Source organism: Panthera tigris, chromosome A3 (genome assembly GCF_018350195.1).
Source record: "Panthera tigris isolate Pti1 chromosome A3, P.tigris_Pti1_mat1.1, whole genome shotgun sequence".
Lineage (NCBI taxonomy): Eukaryota > Metazoa > Chordata > Mammalia > Carnivora > Felidae > Panthera > Panthera tigris.
In genome coordinates, this window is record NC_056662.1 from 39,325,723 (window position 1) to 39,352,441 (window position 26,719).

The 26,719-nt window shown below is 38.8% G+C and overlaps 1 protein-coding gene across 1 annotated transcript in view; it reads left to right on the plus strand.

The window, feature by feature from the left end:
- MACROD2 (mono-ADP ribosylhydrolase 2) overlaps positions 1-26,719 on the plus strand; it is a 2,018,887-nt gene that overhangs the window by 184,928 nt on the left and 1,807,240 nt on the right. The window lies entirely within an intron of this gene.

Consider the following 26,719-nt stretch of genomic DNA (forward strand, 5'->3'; position numbering starts at 1 on the left):
ATATTGGTAAGCATAGTACTGATCCTCATGCTCCATCCTCAGAGTCAGGGATGGAGTAAGTTTACCCCCAAACATGTGGGCATTATGGGGTGAGAGTAGATTCCAGAAATGGAAGTTAGACTACTTTTATTAAGCAATCTGTGGGGTGGGGTGTGAATTCAGACCCATCAAAACTACAGATGTCTACTATAAGAAGTATATTGTCAGGGCTCCAGAAGGAAACACAGTTCACCTAAAATAGTTTAAATTAAGAGATGTTAAGTAAGGTACTACTTACTAAGTGTGGGCAGGATTAAGGGTACTTGTACCCTTAATGGTTGATGTGGCTCCTTTTTATCAGCATCAGCAGGAAGGTGCTCCTACCCCTAGGACTGAGGGATCAAGGTGAGGAGATAGTGTTACCAGAGCTAAGTAGGAACTTGAGTTCTGGAGGAGAAGCTGTAGCTGTAGCTGTGGAGGAATACAGTCAGAGATAGAACTTTGAAGCAAAGAGGGAATAGAGAAGAAATATCCTCATCTTTTTCTCATCTCATCCTCTGATCTGCTGGTAGCACTCATTGGCTCAGCTGCAAGCCAGACAAGAGAGGAACCTGCATGATGCAGTCCTTAGGGGTCAGCCTCCTGGAACACATAGCTGGGCAAAATATGGACCATGGTAGGGGTCAAATGGAGAATAACCAACACAGAAAATAAGTCATAACTTCAGTTTAATACTAGGGAAATATATTGGGAAGGAAAGTAAATTGGGAGTAGAAATTTAGGGTCTGGAAATTCATTATCAGAAAAAGGTCCAAGTGAAATGGGCCTGATCTTCCTTGTAGAGCATAATAAGAGAATTCAGTGTTTATGAAAAGGGGACTGAGCTCCAGGTCAGTAGAGACTTGATTCTGAGCCGTGCCCTGGTTGGGGAATGGGTACCTATTTACTCTTCTTATTATACATCATAATTTTCCTGGGAACTGGGGTGTGACTGCTACTGAAAGACCTCGACCTCAGAAGGTCGGTTAGTTGGTAAGTAGCTCAGGACAGGGATAGAACAAATGGCACAATGGTTTCAAGGAAGAAACCATTACTGTAACATGCAGCTGCCCTGATTCTTGTTGCTTTTGTTTATATTTTTGTCCTGTCCAGATTGGGATTGCTTCTTGCTCAAGCTTGACTTGAAAACTTTCAGCAGAGTTCAGTCAAATAGTTAGCTAAGTGAAGTGAAGAAGGGTAGCCCTACCAGTCTTGATCCAGAGGCCATTCTATGGGCTAGATGGTAATCATTGTCACCAACTTCTGTGACAGATACTTAAATGACACTGTGGCAAGGGGTTAAAAACAGCCTAGATTACAGCATAAAGCTCAAACTGTGGCTGGCAATAAGATGGCAGACAGAAGTAGCACAGCACCAACTCCACTGAAGGAGAAGGAAAGTAACAACCTTCCTTAGTCCCCTGGGGCTGAGACAAAAGTGCTTGATGCAAAGTTGGGAACCGATGTTCCTTAGTCAGCTGGGGCTGAGACAAAAGTGCTTGGTGCAAAGTTGAGAACCAGGGGAAGACCGGACTGAGCAATAAAACTCTTGGCTGAGCCTAAATGATTTCAAAGCAGAACAAGTGTGGGACTGTTTAGTAGTGGAAAAGGAAGCTTGGTTTGATGCCTAGAGAGAATTACATGATGTTAAAAATAAAAAAGGCCATTATTGATTACATAATCTAACAGTGTAAAAACATCAGCAAGCTTGAGACAGTCTTTATCTGGGATTATTAGATCTACACTTCAGGTGAGAGAATACTACCAAGTCCAACCCACTTATCAACCCTTGTGTAATGAGAGCAGAAAGGTGAATGAAAATATATCCAGTCTGCAATGAAAGAGAAATGTAATAGGCACAGATTTTTCTCCCCCTTTGTGGAGTTGAGCCTAAATTTAACTTGAATTCTTTTGAAAAAAAGCTTTTTATTCATCCTTTTTAAAATGAGGGATTTGCCTATTAATGGGAAATATTCATTTTATTAAGATGAGCTTTCTTTTGGACTAGTTGAGGAGTATGAGGAGAGGAAACTAGTTGGAAAAGGAGATATAAGAAGAAAAAAACTGTCAAAAACTTAAAAATAGAAGGATAGCACAGCAAACCCCACAGCCATCTGCCCAGGAAACATTTCTCTTTGCCTTGTTTTTCCTTGCATTTGTGTTAGCCATTCTCTGCCTAGGTGCTTGGAAGGCTCCTTCTCTCATCTTCCTTAGCCAACTCTTCTTGTCCTTCAAGATGCTAGGCACATTTTGGCTCCCACACCTTCTAACACCCTCCTTACTCCTAGTGCTGCCCCAGTGGTATGCAAATCTGCGTTATGATGTACTTATCATACCATATTGATGTGATTTTCTGATATGTCTTCTTCATTACACCATCAGCCATTGAGGGAATGAGCCAAAGAAACCTGTATAAACCTGGTATAAACAGGTGTTTATACAGCCAGGATAAATAGCTTCAGTAAAAGGAAGAGCATAGAAGAAGTATCCTGATGCATATCAGTATGAAGGAGGCATGATGAGGGCAGAGATAAAGCTGTAAGTAGAGGCATTTGGTATCCTTGCTATCTTTTATTTTGTTTCTTCACCTATGTTTGGTGTCTGCTACCCTTTCTCTTCAGAGTGGCTTCCTACATTTAGAAGATATGGTTGCTGACAGCTCTTAAGAGTATGTAATAAACTTTTGTTACTTTAGAAAGACTAAAGATCCTGACCTGACTTTCTGCTCCCAAAGTCCTTGGTTCCTAAGAAATGTCTCAGTTCAGGACAGTTGTGCTCTCCCTCTCCTGCTCAATAATCTACTGCCCCCATTATAATCAGGTGTGTGTGGGTAGTTCTTATAGCCAAATAGCACTGTGTATGCTGTACACTCAACATATTAGTCTCCCATGGAATAATTAACATTTTGAGGACCCTGCTAGCTAATACATGTAGCTAACTCTAGGCCACACATATTTATGGAAGGGAATAATAATGAAGACAAGTGCCCTAAGCAGTTAAAAGAACTGTTCTGGTTTTTGAAATACATAGTATCATTATTCTTATTGGAGATTTCCCTTCCGCTTTCTGTTGGCTAGCGTTAAGATGCATTCTTTGCATTTTAAAGCATAGACTGACAGGAGCATTGAAGTGGGAAAGGTAGTCTGGATCATGAAAAAAGTTGATTCAGGAGCAAAAATATGATGTGGTTAATTGATAAAGCAAAGATGTTGCTGACTAAACTGAAAATATTTTTAGTCTTCCAAAAGGTAGATCTTGCAAGTGATTTTTTAAATGCCACTTTCAACTGAATTTTTTCTTACCAGCTTGTTCTATGACTCTCAGTGCATGACTGACATTAAGGTAAAAGGAACTGGCATGTTTACCACTCATACCAGATGAGTAGATGACTGTAGAGCTAGACAGCCATTTTCTTACTTACGTAAGTATTTACTTACTTGCTTACTTACTTACTCTATTTAGTGAGAGAGGGAGAGTGAGAGAGGCAGAGCGAGCAAGAGCATGAGAGGGGCAGAGGGAGGGAGAGATTCCCAAGCAGGCTCTGCACTGGCAGTGTGGAGCCCGATGTAGGACCCCAACTCATGAACTGTGAGATCATGACCTGAGCTGAAATCAGGAGTCAGACACTTAACTGACTGAGCCACCCAAGCACCTTAAAACAGCCTTTTAAAAATGTCATGTATACAACATTTTAATTAGTGTTCATGCATGTAGCTTATATTCACTGAAGGCTGATCCTAGATGTTAATCAAATGGATGTGATTTTAGAAGCGGCACATTTAAAAATTACAAAAAAGGGAGATAGGAAAAATGAACTTTTTTTCCCTTTTATACTTCACAGGATGGGGAATAGTGAGTGGTGATCCCTGGCTCATGGGTCCAATATTCTGCCTACTTTATAAAAACTCTTTTGGGTGCTGGATGTGTGTGTGTTGTGAGGAAGGAGGAGTGTACTCTGTGACTGAGTTATTAAAGAGGAGACCTGTGGTAATTTGATATTGAATGAATGTATTGACCTGTCCCCTTCAGATACAAATTCTACAGGAGCAACCAAAGAGGTAAGAAATAGGGTGGATTACATGACCAAACATTGCCTCTAATTTGAATCTATGAGCTGCTGAAGCCAGATACTAAGTTGATTGACCAATCATGTGAATTAGGAGCCAATTCATTATTTCTTTATCAACTACTGGGTTTCTTATAATTCAGTTGGAAACTTGATCTTACCACTTTCAGAGTCTAAAACTCTGGGTATCCATCAAATGAATAGAACACATTAAAAGAAAAGGACCTTTTCTCTACTCTGTTAATGAATTTAGCTCATCAATCTTTGTCCATATGTTTTATATAGTCCCTGGGTGGAGTGTATGTTATTTCTATTTCTGGTGTGGCAGGAGACAAGAATCAATCTCTCTCTCTCTCTCTCTCTCTCTCTCTCTCTCTCTGTCTCTCTCTTTCTCTCTCTGTTTTTCCTCTTGAAGCTAAAAGGGGTTTCTTTTGTATCATTATAATGCAAAGAAACTTGGGTTTCTTTCTTTTATTTTTCTTTCTTGCATTCTTTCACTTTAGTAAAAAAAAGCACAGCAATTTTTGACCTTTGGTTGTTACTGAAACTTATCTTCAGTCAGAAAGTAACTTTGAAAATTAGTTACCATAAATAGAATACAAACAGCTTTTTGCTCCCATAAAATAGATGGCTCTCTTCAGGAACTATTGATTCCAGCATGTTAATATTGCAAATCTAACTAAAATAGACATTATCTGTGCTGTTTGTGGGTGAGTGAGAAGGGTTCTGCACTTAGAGCTTTTGCTAGAAAACTTGGAGGCCAGCCAACTGGGAGTGCTGTAATAGTCTTTTAAGAAGTTGGAATCTGTAAAAAGTGTTTTAGGAAGAAAAGCTTTTAGTTTAGACAGTTTGCATAGTTAACAATTATTAGCTCCGGAGAACTAATAATTAGCTCTAGTCAATTAAAGCAACTTCTAGCTTTATACTAGAGAGCTTGCATAGCTTAAATGCACAGTAAACTTAATTTATACTATCCAATTCCCTAGTAAATCTTGTTTGTTTTTTGTTTTCACTGTTGACATTTTGTCAACATGTTCACTTTGCTGGTTGGCCGATATGTACCATCTTAATGTCTTACTTTTTCACCTGACATTTAAGTGTAAGCCTTTTCCATGTTCTTAATTTTGAATGACTGCATATATATTACAGTGCTAATTATGTACCAGACTATGTAATTTTACATATATTAATTTTAGTCCTTACCATTCTATGAGATGGACACTATTCTCCTCATTTTGAAATGAAAGAACAAAAACAGATACAGAGAAGGTAAGTGGACTGTTGAAGATCCCAATGCCAGTACATGGCAGTAAGCAGAATTTGCTACTGCTTACTCAGCCCTTTTCTTTGTATCCGCACATTCTTAGATATTAGGTAGTTTCTTATAAGTTTAATACTACAAATATCACAAGAAAAAACATAACTAAAAGGTGTTTCCCCACATTGTGAAGGGTTTTTCCTTAAGATAGTTTCCCCAAAACAGAATTACTGGATCAAAGTTTAAAACTTTTTAAGGCTATTGATACACATTACCTTGATATGTTTCCTAATGGTTGAATATGGTTCTGTAATAATTTGTGTGCAATGTTCAGTAAAGTATTGCCATTTTCATATTATGTTTTAATATCTTTGCTGATTTAACAGCCAAGTAGGTATTTTTCCCACTTTGTTTTAATTTGTTTCTTTCTTTGTATTTTAATTTCATCTTTCATGAATTATTCATGCTCCTTTGCCTGTTTTTCTCATAAAGTTCTAGCCATATTCTTGTGTCTTTGCGTAAGTTCTTTAGATATTAACCTTTGTTATGTTTTTCGAAAGTATTTTTTCCAGCCATTGGCCTTTTATTTTTGAGTGTTTCTTTTTATGTATAAAGGGTGTTTTTGTATTTGTGAGTGTGGGTGGTATATTTTATTGATTATGTTTTTGGGTTTTAAACACAATTTTTCCTCCTTTGTAATTGCTTCTGTTTAGAAAAACCTTCCTTTTTTAAAAAAATGTTTATTATATTTTTTAAAGATAATTTTTTAATGTTTATTTTTGAGAGAGAGAGAGAAGAGAGAGAGAGCAAGTGAGCAAGGGAGAGCAGAGAGAGAGGGAGACACAGAATCTGAAGTAAGCTTCAGGCTCTGAGCCATCAGCAAAAGAGCCTGACATGGGACTTGAACTCATGAACCATGATATCCTGACCTGGAGCCAAAGTTGGATGCTTAATTGACTCAGCCTTTCAGGTGCCCCAATGTTTGTTTATTTTTGAGAGAGAGAGGGAGCCAGAGTGAGTGGTGGAGGGGCAGAAAGAGGGAGACACAGAATCCAGGCTCTGAGCTGTCAGCACAGAGCCCCTCATGGGGCTCGAACTCCTGAACCATGAGATCATGACCTGAGCTGAAGTCAGATGCTTAACTGACTGAACCACCCAGGTGCCCCAGAAAAGTCTTCCATTTCTAAGATAAATGCTAAATCATCTTTTTTTTAAATGGATTTTTGTTTTTGTTTATTTTTTAATTAATTTAGAATTTGTCATAGTATGAGCTGTGTGTAAGAATTTCAAGATGGTAGAAAAGTAACTAATTTGAGTTTTACTCTTCTCTTTCAATGAATTGACTATTATTTGGAAGAAAAGCTTTAGATAATCCATAAACTACACAATCAACTTCTTAAATATTGTTTTAAAGATTTTCTCTTTGCAAGGTAGAACTTGAGAGTTGAATTGAGAATGTAATTAGGCACATCACCTTGCATATTTTAAAGTATTGTATTTGTAACATTTTTGTCTTTGCTTTTGTAATGGGACCGAGGTTTGCACAGAGAGTCATGACACTGAGGCTTTTCTTTCCAGGAAGTAACTTTATTTGTGCCAGCATGTGCTCAGTGGGTTTGTACCTGAAAAACTGAGCCCCAGGCGCAGCAGGGTGTAGCCTTTTATACAATTTCTACTTCTTTGTCTCCCATACATGGTAACATACAGATATACAGTCTGAGTCGGTGGTCTATGTTACAGAGTCATGAGGAATGTTCCGTACCTGCACATAACCAGGTTGCCTTCCCTTGAGGTTTTCACCACATTCCTTAGGGAGGGGCTCTACCACATTCCTCCCTTCGATGCCTGGACCCCCCGTATTTTGGGTCAAAGAGCATCATCTTGGTTTAGAGGTTTATATTTCTAGAACATCATCACATGCATGGCCGTTTTCCTTTTCACCATTGCCTCAGTGAGGCTGGAGACAGACTATATAACCAGGTAACTAGCCAAAGTAGGATTGAGTAAGCTCCCAAACTCAAGAAGATAATTCTAATGAGGGTTTTGAATCCCCCAAGAGTTGAAAAACATCCTCTAAATAACTTTCTGGAGTCCCAACCTTTCCAGGTCTGGAGAATACCTCATTCATGACTTTAGTGCAGTCATGGTCGGGCTGCCCTGGCCCGACAGGCAATAGGGTTGTGAGTAGTAGGGTCTGTACCACTTCTAGGTGAATGCACAGGTTCTCACAGTACATTCCCTGATACCTGATCATCCTAGTTTTGGCTAGCCAGTATTGTCCCTTGCATTCCATTAATGTCAGTAGTGAATGTGGCACTTGGACTATCAATTCTTGTCTCATAGTTAACTTGTCAGCCTCAGACACTAAGAAGGCCATGTCAGGGTGACCAGCCTTGGGGAACAGAGTCAAGCTGCTTGGAGAGAGATGCCACTGGGTGATGCCATGACCCCAACATCTGGGTTAGGACTCCCACCACAATGCCAGTGCACTTGTGGACATACAGAAATAAAGGCTCGGTCGTGTCTGAGAGCCTCAAACCAGGTGCATTAGTGAGGGCTCATTTTATTTCCTCAAAGGCCTTCTGCTGTACCAATTCCCAGATTAGGGGCTCTTGTTTTCCCCCTTTTTGTAACTTCATAGAGGGGTTTTGCCAGGACTGAAAAGTTAGGTATCCAGATTCTACAGAAATCTGCGGCCCCAAGAAACTCCTGAACCTGGCGTCAGGTTGATGGGACCAGGGTCAAAGAAACAGCCTGCTTCCTTTCTGGGCTAAGTTGGAATTGCCCCTGGCACAGGTGGAAGCCGAGATAGTTGATTTTCTCTTGACAGATTTGGGCCTTTTTCCTTGAGGCCTTGTAGCCTGTTTCCCATAGGAGGGTAAGGAGCTGCTGAGTCCCTTCCATGCTATCCTCCTGGGACCTTCTAGCCAGCAGCAAGTCATCTATGTACTGAAACAGGACACAGCCATATTGATCTGCTGGGAAGGCTTTTAAGTCAGAGGCTAATGCAATGCCAAAAATGGTTGGGGAGTTTTTGAACCCCTGAAGCAATCTGGTCCAAGTCAACTGGCCCTTGTCACTATTTTTAGGACTTTCCCACTGGAAGGCAAAGATCGATTGGCTCTGGGGGGCCATGTGGATGCAGAAGAAGGCATCTTTGAGGTTCAAGCAGGTGAAGAAGGTGGCTTTGGCAGGGATGAACCCCTGAAGTGCATAGAGGTTTGGGACCACTGGGTGTATGGTGATGGTGGCCTGGTTTACTGGTTGTAGGTCCTGAATTGGCCGATAGTCATCTGTGCCTGGCTTTTTAAAAAAAATATGATTTATTGTCAAATTGGCTAATGTACAGTGTGTAGAATGTGCTGTTGGTTTTTGGCATAGATTCCCGTGGTTCATTGCTTACATACAACACCCAGTGCTCATCACAAGTGCCCTCCTCAATGCCCATCACCCATTTTCTCCTCTCCCCCCCCCCCATTAACTCTCAGATCGTTCTCTATATTTAAGAGTCTCTTACGGTTTGCCTCCCTCCCTCTCTGTTTGTAACTTTTTTTTTTCCTTTTCCCTTCCCCATGGTCTTCTGTTAAGTTTTTCAGGATCCACATATGAGCAAAAACATATCTGTCTTTCTCTGACTGACTTATTGCACTCAGCATAATACCTTCCAATTCCATCCATGTTGCTGCAAATGGCATGATTTCATTCTTTCTCATTGCCAAGTAGTATTCTGTTGTATATATAAACCACATCTTCTTTATCCATTCATCAGTTGATGGACATTTAGACTCCTACCATAATTTGGCTATTATTGAAAGTACTGCTGTAAACATTGGGGTACATGTGCCCCTATGAATCAGCACTCCTGTATCCTTTGGATAAATTCTTAGTAGTACTATTGCTGGGTCATAGGGTAGTTCTATTTTTAATTTTTTGAGGAACCTCCACAATGTTTTCCAGAGTGGCTGCACCAGTTTGCATTCCCACCAACAGTGCAGGAGGGTTCCCTTTTCTCCACATCCTCACCAGCATCTGTTGTTTCCTGAGTTGTTAATTTTAGCCACTTTAGTGTGAGTTAATATCTCAGTGTGGTTTTGACTTGTATTTCCCTGACGGTGAGTGATGTTAAGCATCTTTTCATGTGTCTGTTAGCCATCTGGATGTCTTCTTTGGAAAAGTGTCTTCTGCCCATTTCTTGACTGGATTATTTGTTTAAAGTTTGAGAAGTTCTTTATAGATTTTGGATATTAACCCTTTATCCGATATATCATTTACAAATAACTTTTCCCATTCTGTTGATTGCCTTTTAGTTTTGTTGGTTGTTTCCTTTACAGTGCAGAAACGTTTTTTCTTGATGAGGTCCCAATAGACATTTTTGCTTTTAATTCCCTTGCCTTTGGAGATGTGTTGGGCAAGAAATTGCTGTGGCTGAGGTCAAAGAGGTTGTTGCCTACTTTCTCCTCTAGGGTTTTGATGGCTTCCTATCTTACATTTAGGTCTCTCATCCATTCTGAGTTTATTTTTGTGTATGTGTAAGAAAGTGGTCTAGTTTCATCCTTCTGCATGTTGCTGCCCAGTTCTCCCAGCACCATTTGTTAAAGAGACTGTCTTTCTTCCATTGGATACTCTTTCCTGCTTTGTCAAAGATACATTTGTGGGTCCAATTCTGGGGTCTCTATTCTATTCCACTGGTCTATGTGTCTGTTTTTGTGCCAATACCATGCTGTCTTGATGATTACAGCTTTGTAGTAGAGGCTAAAATCTGGGATTATGATGCCTCCCACTTTGGTTTTGTTTGTCAATATTACTTGGGCTATTCAGGGTCTCTTGTGGTTCCATACAAATTTTAGGATTGTTTGTTCTAGCTTCGAGAAGAATGCTGGTGCAATTTTGATTGGGATTGCATTGAATGTGTAGATTGCTTTGGGTAGTACTGACATTTTAACAATATTTATTCTTCTAATCCATGAGCATGGAATGTTTTTCCATTTCCTTGTGTCTTCTTCAATTTCCTTCATAAGTTTTCTGTAGTTTTCAGCATACAGATATTTTACATCTTTATTTAGGTTTATTCCTAGGTATTTTATGGTTCTTGGTGTATTTGTAAATGGGATCAATTTCTTGATTTCTCTTTCTGTTCCTTCATTATTGGGTGTGCTGGGCTTTTGGACAGGTAAGAGGGGTGTGTTCCAAGATGACTGGCATGGCTAGAGGATTGCATACTCTAAAAGCCTCTCCAGGTACTTCTGGATCTCGATCTGTGCCTTGCAGGGATGAAGTATTGTCTCTGGTGGGTGGACTCTGCCCCAGGCTTCAGCTCTACAACCACAAGGGGTATGTTACAGGCCAATCCCAGTGGGTTGTCTTCAGCCCACACCCTAGGAATCCTAAAGGGAAGCTTAGGCACCAGTTGTGATTCCTCCTTGAGACTGTAGAGATGCTACTCTTATCCTTGGGGAATCGTGAGAGTTATTGTCTTTGCTTCTGGCTTTTGTAAGGTCAGTGCAGCTTATCCATGGGAGTTGAAAGTTATCTGTACCTGCAGCTTTCCCAACAGGTCCTGGCTCTTTGAAGCCACGGGGCAGTTGGGGAGGTACAGGAATTCATGGATGACTTCATGGCTGCCTAAATTGCATCACCGAGGCAGCAGGAAGGGATGGCATGTCTGATTGCCTGTGGCCCCCACAATGGTGGCTTGTCTCTGTGAAAGGGTGCCCACGGTTTGGGTCACCATCTAGTGTTCCACCTCAGTGTCTACCATGAGGTCGATGGATTGGCTCCCCATGTTTATTCAGACCATAGGCTCTTGGGGGCCTAACAAAATAGAGCCCGGTCTGTCCTAGTGCTCTTCATAGTTCTCTATGGTGGTTAGCCCCACAAAATCATCTTTGGGGGCCCAATGGGGCTGTGATGCAGGTTGATATTGGCCCTGGACCATATATCCTCTTTCTTTTTGCTTGGGCCCTGCTGAGAAGTATCTGGCCACTGGGGGCACTTATTTTTCCTGTGGCCCTCCTGATGACAGTGGGCACACTGGTTCCATCCTAACTTTGGTCCTGGGCGAGACCCTCTTCCCACCGTTCCCCTTTTTGGCCTCATCCCAGTCCCTGCGGGGCACCTTTCCAAGAACGTTCTGACCTCTCCACCAAGGCAGTAGCTAATAAGTCTGCCTTTTTCTGTATCTTCTGGTGATCTTCCCTTTGTGCTGCCTGGCCATGGTTGGACAAACACCTTAGTTACTATTTCCAGCAACTGACTGGCATTCATGTTGGCAAAACCCTCCAGCTTCTGCCAGATGTCCCCTTGGACCTGGCCTATGAAAGCCACATTGACCATCTGTTGGTTTATGAGTGCCTCTGAATCAAAAAGGGTGTGGGGACAAAATGCCTCATGTAGTCTCTCACAGAACTGGCTTGGGCTCTCCTTGGGTCCCTGGAGTACTTCTGATGTTTTACTCATATTTGTGGCCTTCCCCACCTTTCCTAATGTCATTTAGAAGAGTTTCTTGATACTGTTTGGTGCTTACAAACCTTCCGTCTACACTTGGGTCATTTGGGACCCATTTGGGGTCCTCCCCAGGGAAATGAGCCTGAGCATAAGCCTTGGTGTCTAGTGTCCCAGCCAGGGCATTATCCTTTAACCATTTCAGGGCTGCCTGGGTAATTAAGTGATGCTCCTTTGTGTGGAAGAGGGTCAAGAGGAGTTGGCAGCAGTCAGTCCAGGTAGGTTTACGGGTTTGAATTATGGACTACATTAGTTCTATCATAGCCTGGGGCTTCTCCGTGTAGGAAGGAGTATGGTGCTTCCAATTTAGGAAGTCTATAGTGGTAAAGAGTTAATACACAAAAACACACTGGCCTGCTCAGATATAGCCTTCCTGATCATAATAGATGGGTCTCCGAGTTTCCCTCAGTGGCATCTGTAGGGCTCCCTGGTATTGCTGCAGGGAGAGACTGTCTCTGCTGGCCTGACAGGGGGGTGTATGGGGTTAGGACCAGTGGTCCAGGTAAGCTGGTAACATCCAGAGAGGCTGGTAGTGCTAGAGGTGGCGAGACCTTGGGACTATGGGAAGACTCCAGTGGGGTTTTGGCAGCCAGGGTGGCTGGAAGCACAGGTGTCAGTGAAAGGTACAGTGGGGTATATGGTCCTCAGGCTCTCCTGACAGTATGGGTTTTTCAGTTTTGGGGTGGCATTTGGAGGAAGCTGTGACACGAGCCATCAAAGCTTTACAGTTCTCGTCAATATAGACTATTAGCCAAGGTGGCCAGGATAGGACCAGGTCTTGCCAACAGTCAATGTAAGGAAATTGGTTGGGGTGGCCTGGATTCACCCACAACAACCCTGAACACTCAGCCAGCTGGTTCTTTATCAAGTGAGCCCTCAGAGGGTCAGCCTACCTCGAACAATGGCCAATCAGTTTCACAGAATGTCAGAGCTTTCCAAGAGTTAATTTTACACCATAATTTCCTGAATATCCCTGTCTGAAATTCCTCAACATGTAGTCTAAAAGAGTCAGTTTACTCTGCTTTCCACCCATTTCCTCCACCTAAGGACAACTTTCATGCACAAGAGAGGAAAATGTGGGAAGGATGGGACTAAATTGGAGAGGATGCCCACTCGGTTCAACCATTTCTGGCCACTCTCCCCTCAGAGATATTTCAGGTGCCTCTTAGCATTGGCGGGTTTGGTATTAATCCTTGACCTGGATCCGACTCCCAAGGAAGTCTGACTCTGCCTTAAGCCATATGAGGTCACCACAGAACCCTGGATTGGGACTCAACACTTGCTTCAGCCCCTTGATCAGGTCAGAACCTTTCTGCTGTCTGTCTCATTCACACACAGTCACACAGTGACTCCAACCTCCTGCCCAGCTCCCAGCACCTTGGAGTTGCAGTTTCTTTCCCCTTCTGCCTTAGGGGCATTTCTACCAAAATGAACCTGGGTTCTTACAGGCAATCTTCCTTGAGCTGGTTTTTGGGCCTCACTGGGTTCCTTTGTGCATCCGGAGTCCTTGCCCTGGCATGCTGGGAGGGGCTAGTCTCCTATGGATTAAGTGGTCCATTGGCACCAGGCAAGGTTGCCTCTCTTGGTGCCCCGAGGTTCACAACTGGCAACAAGGGAGGTAAAACACCGTCTCCACCTCCCTGATGTGAGACCCCAAGAAATATAACAAGCCTGAGGTTTGCACAGAGAGTCATGACACTGAGGCTTTTCTTTCCAGGAAGTAACTTTATTCGTGCCAGCATGGGCTCAGTGGGTTCATACCTAAAAAACTGAGCCCCAAGCGCAGCAGGGGTAGCCTTTTATACAATTTCTACATCTTTGTCTCCCATACATGGTAACATACAGACATACAATCTGATTGGGCGGTCTATGTTACAGAGTTGTGAGGAATGTCACATACATGCACATAACCAGATTGCCTTCCCTTGTCTTGAGATTTTCACCACATTTCTTAGGAGGGGCTCTTCCACACCTTCATAACCAAATGTAACAAACTAACCTTCCTTGTTCTTAGAGGTTCTATGTGGATAATGTCTTATTCCTAGACTTTGGTCCTCATACTTCTAACTTACAACTGAGAACTTCTGCAGGGTCTCTTGGTAGATACAAAGAATGTTCTGATGGAAAGTAAACAGTATTCCTATACATCAGAGGTATTTTTTTTCCCTAACGGTTATAGTTACCATTTAATAGCATGATAATTATATTAATCAATTAGATAAAAAATAGTCAATAAAGCTGACCACGTTGTCTTTAGAAAATCAATATGTGTTAGGAATGAATATTAAAATCTAAAAGTAGGATATATATGCATAGTGCATATAACAATATGTAAATATATATATAGTTAATAATTTGTGATTTAATATTTAATGGAAAGCTTGACTTTCCAAAAATGCTTATCAAAATATTTGATTGTAATACTGATACTCCCAAATAACTCATTATTTCCAAAATTATATAAATTGGAGTCTTTGATATCCTGGAATAATTTTTCTATTAATTGTAGTACCGCTAGTTATTTGATAGTGTTCTTTTTTTAATCTTTATTTGTATTTTATGTGCATTTTAAAATCAGTGACAAATTAATATAAATACAGTGATTTGGCAGTGTTGAATAAACTGTTTCCTTTTGTCCACCCAAAGGGATTATATTTAAAATACTTGGTAATCCAAATTCAGTGACTTATCTTTGAGGTTGGTTTATTACCTAGACTGATTTATGTTGAAATTGATGAAGATATGACCATACCCAATTTTGTACATTTTTTTTTTGAAATGGAGGAATTTGGAAATTTTATTAGATTGGAAAAAAAAGACTTTTGTAATTTATTTTCTTTCTACTTTGGTTAATTTTATTCTATGAATATTTTTCTTAAAAAATTGCAGTATTTGGTATATTGCAGTGAACATAATGACAGAATGAATCTCTTTATGTCTGTTTTATAACTTACTTTTGCTTATTTTCTTCATTGTTCAAAAGAAGCATACTAGTGAGAAGTAGAACCTATAAATTTGAGAGTCAAAGAATGGTGAGGAACATGTAAACAAGAAAAAAATGAGTGAAGCATAGAAGTGTTATAATAATGTAAGTATGCCGTAGACTAATTAATTACAGAGAGGAATGGATTCTTTGTTCTCAAGGAGATCGTGGAACAGAATAGGGTCTAAAGGAGATAGAGGTTCCCAAGTGCCTGGATATTTGTTAGAACTCTCTTTAAGTAAAGGTAGTACATCTAGTAAAATTTTATTTTTCTTAAAAAACTGTAGACCCCCATAAGATGCGGAAAATGACAATAGGACCTAGTATTTTACCTAATTCTTGATTAGAAGAATTTCTTCAAGAAGTAGAAATGATAGAAAATGTTATAGAGAGAAGAAACGCTAGAACTAGTTTGGCTTATACTCCAGACTTCAAAAAAAAATAAGTGTTGTTCAAAAAACTCACGTAAAAATTAGATATGATCAAATATCTGGAATAGGAACGCATATTGTAGCAGTAATGAACAGGAATCTAGACTATGGCATTATTTCCTTTTCTAGTGTCCATAGGAGACATTGTTAAGTGACCTCAGTATTCTTTCCTGCTCTATCTGTGAACACTTATGGAATCCTTCTTAAAATGATACTCTAGGTAGCTACCACCATTTGATTGGTGATATAAGAAACAGATTCTCTTTGACATCCCAGTCTAGGAAAAAAATGACTCAAAATAATACAGGCTTGAGAGGCCTGTCTCTGTGCTAAAATCTATTAACCAAAATCCTTGGATCCAATAGTTAAATAAATAAATACAAAGTTTTTTAATTTTTATATTATTCTCTAGTCCATATTTGTCTGTTTTATCCAATAGGATAACTTGAGAGATGTTATATAATGTTCTGTTAAAATTAGGATCAGTGTCTATAGAGGTAACTGGTCTATCAGCTTAACAAACTATCCAAAAAGGTAATCTGGTTGATCTAGAACACTGGTTCTCTACCAGGAGCAATTTTGTTCTCATAGCGAACATTTGGCAATGTCTTGTGACTGGATATGTGCACTACTGGCAAACCAGTGGATAGAGACCACGGATGTTTTAGCCCCTCACTACAAAGAATTATTTAGCCCATAATGTCAGTGTTCAATGTCAATAGGGCTGCTTTGAGAAATCCTAGTCTAGAGCACTGGTTCTTGACTTGTTAGAAATGCAAATTACCATGTTTGGCTTCCAACCTAATGAATCAGAAATTCTAGGGGTAAGGCTCAGTAATTTGTCTTATAATAAGTCCTTTGAGTGATTATGATGTTCCTTAAAGTTTCAAGATCAATTGCCAGTCTATTTTAGCATATAAGAATATTTAAGAAATATTTATTAAGCATTAAGCTTCGACCAGGAACCTAACTAATTGCTCAAAAAACAGCCTTTTCACAATCAGTTTGGTTTGGGCATATTACCTAATTGGACCTTATTTTTCTTGGCAGTTCTCAAATTTTGTTTTCTAGTATGTTGTTTAATATGTGTTTGTCTTCCTGCCATCTATTTGCTGGCATTTTTACAAGAGTTTTTTTTTTTTTTTTAATCAATGACTTTGTTAAAGATGTAGTTGTCATGTTTGTAAATTTGAGACCAGGCAATGATGGTAAGTGTTGGATGTTAGAGACAATTCATTATTCTTAATAGACTGATGATAACATGATCATACTTGTAAAGTTTAAACTTCTCATGGCTCAGTTGATTAAGCATCCAACTTTGGCTCAGGTCATGATCTCTCAGTTCACCAGTTCAAGTCCTGTGTTGGGCTCTGTGCTGATATCTTGGAGCCTGGAGCCTGCTTCAGATTCTGTGTCTCCTTCTCTCTTGGCTCTGCCCTGCTCTCTCTCTCTCTCTCTCTCAAAAATAAATAAACATTAAAAAAATCTAAAATTCCCATTATATCCACTTTATTAAGCAATTCTTATTTGCTAATCAAAATTGGGAACATTCTTATTAATTGAATGGATTGTACAAAAGGAAGAGATTTTCAATATTTGTTGAATTGAATCAAAAACATCTCCTGAATAATTTGGAAGAATGGTAGTGATAGTACAGATTGGGAAGTATAAGAGAAAGATGGGAAATATCCTGAATTACATTGGACTTAGTGAATATCAGGTGCTGATACACACTAAGATAAACATACTCATCATTTGGAATGAGGGAGAAAGGATAAAATCAGAAGAATGCATGCAATGGTCCTTTCTTCACTGAAGAGGGAGGAAGAAGAAAGGGAAAGTGACAAACCAATACAAGGAAATTTTGTCATGGAAGAAGCTATAGGAGCTTTAAAAGAATGGTTTCAGTTGTCTCTGTGATAACTCTTGCCCACTAGTACTTGCTATATTGCTAACATTTCCTTTGCTCATGTGAGTATTTTAATGGAGAATTCCCTATGAAAACTTGATTAAAGTTCAAAAATTACAGGTGACTCTAAAAGCTAAAAGCTATTCAGGTATGTGCCAGAAATGAAGTGCTGCAGTATTACAGGCCCTATCAGCAGAGTTCCTATCACTGAGGGAGAGGAAAACTCTCAGAGCGTATAACTTCAGGCAGTACATTTCAGTGTTTATTTCAGCCAGAAGGAGAGATGGCCTAAGGTCAGGTTTTATACTACTTTCTGGTGGTAAGACTGCAGATGGTAAACAGGGTTTAGGGGAGACTAGGATTGAAACTCAAACAAGAGGTCCAGGTACAAAAATATTTGTATTTAATGTGGATGCTCAACTGAGGGCTTTTAATAACAAGATGAATGTGATGTTCTTCTCTGAAGATACTTGTCATTTGCTCAGTGAGCTTGGAAGTAAAGTGCATATGGTGACTACATTGGTGACCTGGCCTCAGTAGCATGGACTTTTTCTCACTGAGACTTACCACATTTCTTTTATTGCTGGATGACTAATTTTCTAGCAGCATTGGCCAACTCTGAGTTCAAGATAGGATATCATATGTCGAGAACAGTTGTATGACATGGTATCTGATTATATTGACCCAGTTGCATTGTGAAGGGTGTAGCAACTTTATTTTAGATTTCATACTGACCACTCTGTATACAGGCACAATATAATTCACGTACTATTGCCTTAGATCAATCAACCCACTTCACAGAGAAAGAATAATGCCAGTGGGATTCACTGTTTTACCATGTATCTCCTCATCCCAAAGCAGCTGATGTGATACAATGTTAGAATAGCTTACTGAAAGGTCAGCTATGGTGCCAGCTGGAAGTCTTGTAAATGTGGGGTACTGACCTAGAGATTTATGTTTAATAGTGTCCTTCTTACATATTAGTCGGACAATGAAGGTTCGAAGTATAAAATTCTTAGGATTATACCTAATGACCTATTAAAATTGTTTTTGTTTCCATCCCTATGGTTCTTAGCTTTATAAGTATAGAGATTTGAATTTCTGGGAGACAGATCCTTTTGCCCCTTGGAATCCTAATTCTTTTTTTTTTTTTAATTTTAATTCCAGTGTAGTTAACATACAGTGTTCTATTAATTTCAGGTATATAATATAGTGATTCAACAATTCCATGTATTAGTGCTCGTTCAGATAAGTTTACTCTTAATCCCCTTTGCCTATTTCACCCATTTCCCATAACCACCTCCTTCTGCTAAGTGTTCTCTATTTAAAAGTTGGCTTTTCAGTTTTTTCCACTTTGTTTCTTAAATTCCACACTTGAGTGAAATCATATGGTATTTGTCTTTGACTGACTTACTTTGCTTAGCATTATACTCTCTAGCTCCATCTATGTTGTTTCAAATGACAAGATTTCATTATATATATTACATATATGTAATATATATAAACACATCTTTATCCATTCATCTACTGCTGGACACTTGGGCCACTTCCATAATTTGGCTGTTATAAATAATGCTGCACTAAACATGGGGGGGGCACGTTTCCTTTTGAATTAGTGTTTTTGTATTCTTTGTGTAAATAACCCAGTAATGTAATTACTGGATTATATGGTAGTTCTGATTTTAATTTTTTGAGGAACCTCCATACTGTCTTCCACAGTGGCTGTATCAGTTTGTATTCCCACCAGTGGTGCCTGAGGGTCCTTTTTCCCCACATCCTCATCAACACTTGTTTGGAATCCTTATTGTTAGAGTGAACAATAGATATTATCTTCAAACTTTGGCTTGGAGAGTGCTTCTGCCTCCTTATATTACCTGAATCCTAGCTTTTGCAAGAAAGAATATTTCTCTCCACTGTTTTTATTGTTTAGGGTAATGGTTCTACTAAATTAGGTACTTAAATATACCATCTGGCTATTTGTTTTCCTCATGCCACTAGGGGAATAGGTAAAAAAGGGTATCGTATATTAGCTGGGATGATTGACTTTGTCTATAAAAGGAACATAGAGTTGGGACACCTGGGTGGGTCAATTGGTTAAGTGTCCAACTTCAGCTCAGGTCATGATCTCAGGGTGTGTGAGTTCGAGCCCCGCATCGGGTTCTGTGCTGACAGCTCAGAGCCTAGAGTGTGCTTCAGATTCTATGTCTCCTTCTCTGTCTGCCCCACTCACACTTTTTCTCTCTCCTAAAAAATAAAAAATAAAAAAGGGATATAGAGTTGTTTGTTGAAAGTGGACACCAAGAGAAATTTGGTAGAACCATGGGATTTCCTGAGATGTCTCTTGCTAGTACCATACAGAGTAATAAGGTTAATAGAAATTTTCTTGCAGCACTCCAGCAGAAACATTAAGGGCTAAGGCTAAGGCTTCTGAAAGATGGAGGTTTGGGTTACTCTACTAGGCAAATAACTTATCAAGCAGTGTTTTTTGAACGTGAGCTACATTCTGTGTTCCTGAATGCAAGGTAAATGGAATGGATATTGGAGGGAAGAATTCCCAAATACTAGCTAAGGCAGAAATAAGGCCATAGGTTCATTTTTTTTTTTTTATTGCTTATGGAGGACAATAATTATCTCCCTTTTCCTTTTGAAATTGGAGTTCTAGTATAAAAATAAAAATAGTTTTCATGTTGGAAATTGATATGGTATGTGGTTACAGCTGAACTAGGAGAATTCTGGACTCTTCTAGAGATTCTAGCCTTGAAATAGTTATTAATCCTGGATGTAATTGCTGAAAGTGATTTTGGATTAACTCTCTGGGGAAGACGTGTGATTATATTGCCCTTGTGGCTGGAAAGTTGGATTGTGGAGTTCTTGGATATATAGGAAATAGGGAGTGTTAGCATGTTGTGGGTACCTTTTTGGGGTAGTGCTCAGCATATAGCTATTTTCTTTCAGAGACTTTTCCCCAAAACCCATGGTGGGAGTTCTTCTGTTGGTCATGTTGGTGACATGTATCCTTGACTCTGTTGCTACAACTGAACTACAAGAAGTTGGCAACTGACTAAAGCTGGGATACTTAGAATCTCTCTTATGGAAATTTGAAATTTGAAATCTGGTCGTTGATAGGGTTGAGTCACATTAATAGCACTGCTGCAAAGAGTAGGTTCTCAAATTCCTACTGTAGAGGTCCCCATAGCTGATTTGGTATCTGTTTTTCCTGAAAGTAGTTATTGATCTCTTTCTTCATTTCCATTGAGACAGTTTGTGTTCCATTAATAAATTCTGCTTTCTGTTTGCACTGGTTATAGGTGGTTTTCTGTTTATTTCTACCAAGAGTCTTATCCTGGTCATATAAGTAAGTGGTATAAACCAAAATGGGGATTCAATACTTGAAGTTTGACAATAGACTAAAAGATCTAGACTGGCAATAAGGAACAGGGAACATGTTGATCTCTTCTTCCCAAAAGCTGAAGAAAAAAAATACCTTTTATTAGAGTTGGGATGAATATGACTTATCTTGCAAAAGACAGTTTTCAGGTGGGGTGCCTGGCTGGCTCAGTCAGTTAAGCGACTGACTTTGGCTCAGGTCATGATCTCATGGTTCGTGGGTTTGAGCCCCACGTCGGGCTTTGTGCTGACAGCTCAGAGCCTGGAGCCTGCTTCCGATTCTGTGCCCCTGCTTTCTCTGCCCCTCCCCCGCTTATGCTGTGTCTCTCAATACTGAATAAAAGTTAAAAAAATTTTTTTTTAAAAAAGACAGTTTTCAGGTAATAAAAGGAGGTAGAAGCAGTGTCAGAGCCTAAGGTTGACAGTGTTACTTAGCATTCTCACCAGAAATTTAATGTTCTTAGAAGAATAGAGAATAGATTACATAGATGTTCAGTTAATATTTGTTGAATATGGAAACAAATAAATGGGGGAGAACAATCACTTTTCATTACAATCTTAATAAAGAATGCTATGTGTCATCATTTACCGGGACTCCTCAAATTATAGCTCACTTGCATAACCACTCCCCCAGGGTAACACTGCCGGAGGTTCCATTCTCTCTGGGGCCATGTTCTCTTCTCTGCCACTCATCCTTGGTCAATACTATTTTAGTAGAGAGGTTTAGTTAGAGAAGTTTCAATAACTTTGACTTTTAGGGAGAAGTTTCAGAGTCTCTCTCTCTTCCCTCACAAAAGGTCTCTGGAGTTATGCAAATTTTCTAACAAATATCATTATTGCTGGAAAAAAAATAAAGTTTCACTCTCACCTTATATGATATGGGATATTAATTAGCTTGATGATAGCTATGAAAACAAATATATTCCCAAACATTTTGGACTTCTGAAAAATGGCTTGAACTTAGTAATTTATTTTTTGCTCTTATATCACTACTGGAGGGTAAGCAGGTTAGTAGGTTGGTTATTCTGCTTGGTCATTTTGGGACTCAGGTAGAGAGCCTTGCCATCATCAGCATGTGGCTCCCAATCTGTCTCCATCCCACCCAGACAGAAAAGGAAAAGAACATGGGAAGTTTGGTCCAGAGTGGAATATACCACTTCTGTCCACATTCAGTTGGCAAGAATTCAGTCTCAGAGTCACCTAACTTTCAGCAGATCCGGGAAATGTAGTCTACTTTGTGTGCCGGGAAAAAGAGAATATATATTTGGTTACCCACTATTATCCATATTTCACTCCTCAGGAATTCTGATAGTTGTTATAAAGGTTTTTTTTTGTACTTTAAAACAAAAGAAATTTGGTGCCCTTGGCTCTTTTCACCATTCCTGTAAGTTTTAGGACCTAAAAATAAGGTTATACAAGCGGAAGAAAAGTAATAGATTTGAATAAGCTAAATTATATGCACTTACATTTTGCCATGAGTGTTCACAATCACTAAACACATTTTTGTATTCAGTCCTTGTTATCAACCTGTAAAATTTTAAGCTAACTAATAATCATCCTCCAAAACAACAATTCTAAGATCAGGAAAGATAAGTCAAGCTGGGATTTGCAGATTCAGAATAAGTATTAAAGTGAGTTGGACTGGAGATGGTTCCAGGAAGCTATCAACTGGGGTAGTGTCAGGGGTAGAATCCATATATGGAGTGGAAGAGGAAACCAATATAGGCACCTAAGAGGAGAGAAAGTAGGAGGCTCTATGCCTTATTTGTAGGGACTTTCAGTACACCTAATGTTGGGCAGGAGTCAAGCCCATGGTGTGGGTTACCTACAGAGAAGGAAGTAGTTAAATAGGCTGCCTGGCTGGAAGCAGGATTGAAGGGACAAAGCTTTACAGCACGTGTCTGGAAGAACTTTCTTACTGACTCAGGGTTAGTATGAAATCTGGTGGCTTTTGGGTTTGAAATGACTGTGATGCAAAGTTGGTGATACCAGTGGAAATAAAATATAAGATTATTCAATTATTCGTATTTAGGTTTGTTGGATTTTTTTCTCAACTCTTTATTTATTTATTTTAATTTGAGTATAGTTGACATGTTACATGTTTCAGGTGTACAGCATAGTGATTAGACAACTCTATACATTATGCTATACTCACCACAAGTGTGGCTACCATCTGTCACCATACAATGCGTTACAGTACAGTATTAGTTTATAACTAATTTGGCAGCAAAACCTGATGTGGACTGAAAAGTTGTAATCTTTCTTTATCCTGTTTAGTGTGCATTTCTATACCTTTTGTGGAAGATATATTAATATATTTGATTAACGTATGCTGCCCCAGACCCCACTCAAGGTGAATGTTGGATAGCTTCCAATTTATTCCCCCAGATTCACTTTCTACCCAGTTATGTGCCTGGGAGGCTGACTTTCTACAATCTATATTTAGAGGCAACCTTACATTCTGTTTTCCTATTGGATTTGGCCAATGGAAGTTGTTGGAAAGAAATTGGACAGAGGAGGCAAGTGAGGATGTGTATTTAATTTACCTAGCTCCCTGCATGAGGGGTCATCATACTGTGTCTGTAGATCAAAGTTCTCATCACCTAAAAGGCTAGCCATTCCCCACAAGCCTTTCAGTATCTAGCTTTCAGTGACCGTTGCCTTCCCGTATTTTATCTGGCTTCAGGGTGGTAATAAATCACCACAATACTAGCCCCAGGTTGCTGAGCAAATCCTTTGTGGTTTCTCTCCACCTTGCTGACACCTTGGTAAATAGAGCCTTTATTAAATTTTCCTCAAATTATCCAAATTTGAGCATGTCACCTAGTTGCTACTAGTACCTTGAAAGATGTAGAATGTCATTTGTGAAATATATACTGAATTACTTGTTTTCTAAATACACATACACACATTCTAAATTATAAAACACATCTGTCCACAAGGATTTGGGATAAAGGATTATGGATCTGTATTCTGATGATATTAGTATAGGAGTTTTACCATAAATTGTTGCTCTGTTCAAAAGCTCCTGTTAATATTCAGTTAAACAGAGCATTCAAATGGTCTACCAATAATGCCATTAACACTTCAGTACTAATAAAATAAAATTATCATTGAACTACCAGTTGAAATAAATACCTCAAAGTATGTACAGCATTTGGAGGCAGTTTCATAATTAAAATAAACTTGCCTTGGTTACTTTCCTTAAGAGGAAAAAAGATGCAGAAAGATTAGATCTCAATTCCACTTGATTATGCTTCTTCATCAACAAAGAAAGCTTCAAGGGGCTTCACAAGAGCCTTAAGAAAGGGTGCCCAGCGATAACATAACTTTATTTAAATTACTCACCTTTTCTCAGTGCTTCAATGAAAATCAATTCAACCCTTCAGGTGTTGAATTTTTGCCAGTTTATGACCGTATATTTTATATGTAGCTCTTGAGTGATGAAAATAACAGAATTTAGAGTCTGGGAGGCTAGCTTTGGGTCTCGACTCTGTTATACCACCTGACTCATTTTGAGTCTGTAACCTGATTACTGTAGCTATTGTCTCTAAAATGGGGTAAAAACACCTAACCTTCAGGTTCCCGAGGAGTAAATAGAGTAATTGAATTAGTCACCTAGTTTGAAGCTATGCTAATAGTAAGAGCTTGAGTGTTTCTCAAACCTGAATTAGTTTGTGAAGACAACTGCTCAGTAGAGGATGGTGTGTCCTTGGGACTGCAGTATGCCACCACTGTTGTGGCATTTGTACTCCTTATGGACCGACCAGAACCTCCTGGTTTCACATGTGAAAACTATGACCCATCTGTGGCACATGACTACAACAGAATGAAGTGGTAATGTGAATTTTGCCAGAGAAGCAAGGAGCTGAACAGAATGAGTGTTATTTGTTCATGACCACATAGTTTTTTTGTTTCCATTAATTCACAAGTATTATATTTAGCACTTTAATATTTAATGTAATGTTAATAAATGTTAATCAACATTTTTAATCCATAGAATGTAGCATATAGACATGATATTTTTATATGTTACCTCAATGTGATAAGTTTTAAACTTTGATGTAATTCTCTATTTCAAGCATGAAGAATTCCATGCTATGAAGCTACACAATTGCTAGAGAAGGGTCATATAGTTGACTCTGAGCTTCTAGTGGGTAAAGAAAAAAAAAAAAAAAGCCAAGTACAAGATTCCTAAGTGTTCTTAGTTGCTTCCTGGTACCGAGACCTGAGAATAATTTCTTCTGAGGGCCTTACAAAGTGGCATACATACATTGATAATTTTCATAAGCAATTTTGACGACAGAAACAGAGCCTTTGGAAATAAACCCAAACATAGAAAACAGCTTTGTTGAGCCAGATAGTCCTGTGAAAGTTGGTGTATTTTACTGGCCTATAGTTTTAATAGTGATTATGGAATAAGAAATAATTGTCCTTTTGTCTGTTTTATTCATTATAAAAATTAGCAACTAACTCTGTAGATTGGGAGATCTCAAGAACAATATGGCATAACAAGTTTTTCTCGGGTGTTCAAAATAAATACTGTATTTAAAATTAATTGAAATCTGGGATTATGGTTAAGATAAAATGTTGATATTTCTAAATTAAAAGTTTTCTTTATGATTTTTTGCCATTATTCTTCTCTTCCAATTAATATTCCATCTGAGAAGGAAAATAAGTCTGAAAAGGGATTAAAAGAAGTCATTAATAAAATGAAGCACATTTAATGGGAATATGGTTATCATGTAGTTCAAAGAAAATTTCACTGTGTCTCTTACTAATTGCTATTTTGTGCACCCAGTTGCCTTGCTTATCTTAAGATGGTTTCAGCTTTGGGAGATATGTAAACTAAAACAAAATATATATACATATATATATATATATATATATATATATATATGTATATATATATAATATGTAAAATTATTTAAAATAGACCAAAGTTAAGGGATAAGTATAATTTAATAATTGAAGTATGTAGGTTAGTTGACTTTAAACTCATTAAAGTCTTTGTTACTTTAGGAAGAATGTCACACAATTTGAGAAATTATTAAATCATTATCACCGTCACCTCTCTATTATAGTTGTAGCTACCTGTCTTGCATGGCAACTGTGAGGACTACACTCATGCTCAAAATCATAAAGAACCAAAACAGGAAGACCACCTAATGCCATCCCCTTCTTCCACAGTCAACTCTGCTTCAGTTTTTTTTCTGCTTGTCTTGAATTCTCTAGAGTTCTTTGGATAGTTTGTTTGACTATTTATCTAAATGTTGTGGGGTTTTTGTTTTTGTTTTTGTTTTTTTTTTTTTTTTTTTTAGAGAGAGAGAGAGAGAGAGAGAGAGAGAGCAAGCAGGGGTGAGGCAGAGAGAAAGGGAGACACAGAGCCTGAAGCAGGCTCCAGGTCTGAGCAGAAAGCACAGAGCCGGATGCAGGGCCCAAACTCATGAACCTTGAGATCATGACCTGAACCGAAGTCGGACGCTTAACTGACTGAGCCACCCAGGTGTCCCCAGATATTTATTTTTTATGTTTTGTCCAGAGTTTATAGTTGGCCATATCAGAAGAGGGCATGATTATATCTCTGCCTAAATTTCCAAGATCTTTTAAAATTAAGACATTTAATTTTTATCCTGCATTTAATCTATTATAATCTTAAGTATTTCCACCTGGGAATTTATCCAGCAGTGTTCTGATAACCATTCCAATTCTTTTAGATGCTGTAGACATTGTTGCTTTAGGATATGTTTTGTTTTAGTTGCATAACAATAATACTTAAAAATTCTTATCCTTTGATGGGAATGAAACTAACATCTTTATTTTTTCTTTCTTTCTTTCTTTCTTTCTTTCTTTCTTTCTTTCTTTCTTTCTTTCTTTCTTTCTTTCTTCATTTATATTCTTTGTATATGATTGGGATTTGGAAAGAGAGAGTTTTAATTCTAATCCCAGTCTGCTGGGTAAACTTTCACTTTTTTCACTTCAATTTCCTCACTTGTAAACCCAGGTAATAATCCATCCTGTACAGTTTTGTTTTGAAATCATGCTTATTAAGAGGTTAACACCTTGGAAAACAATGAGTGCTCTATAAGGGTAGATATTATGGTTAGATGCCCCTTCCAGACTTACTTCTGATTCTTAGATTGGGGAACTAGATTTTTTGCTCATA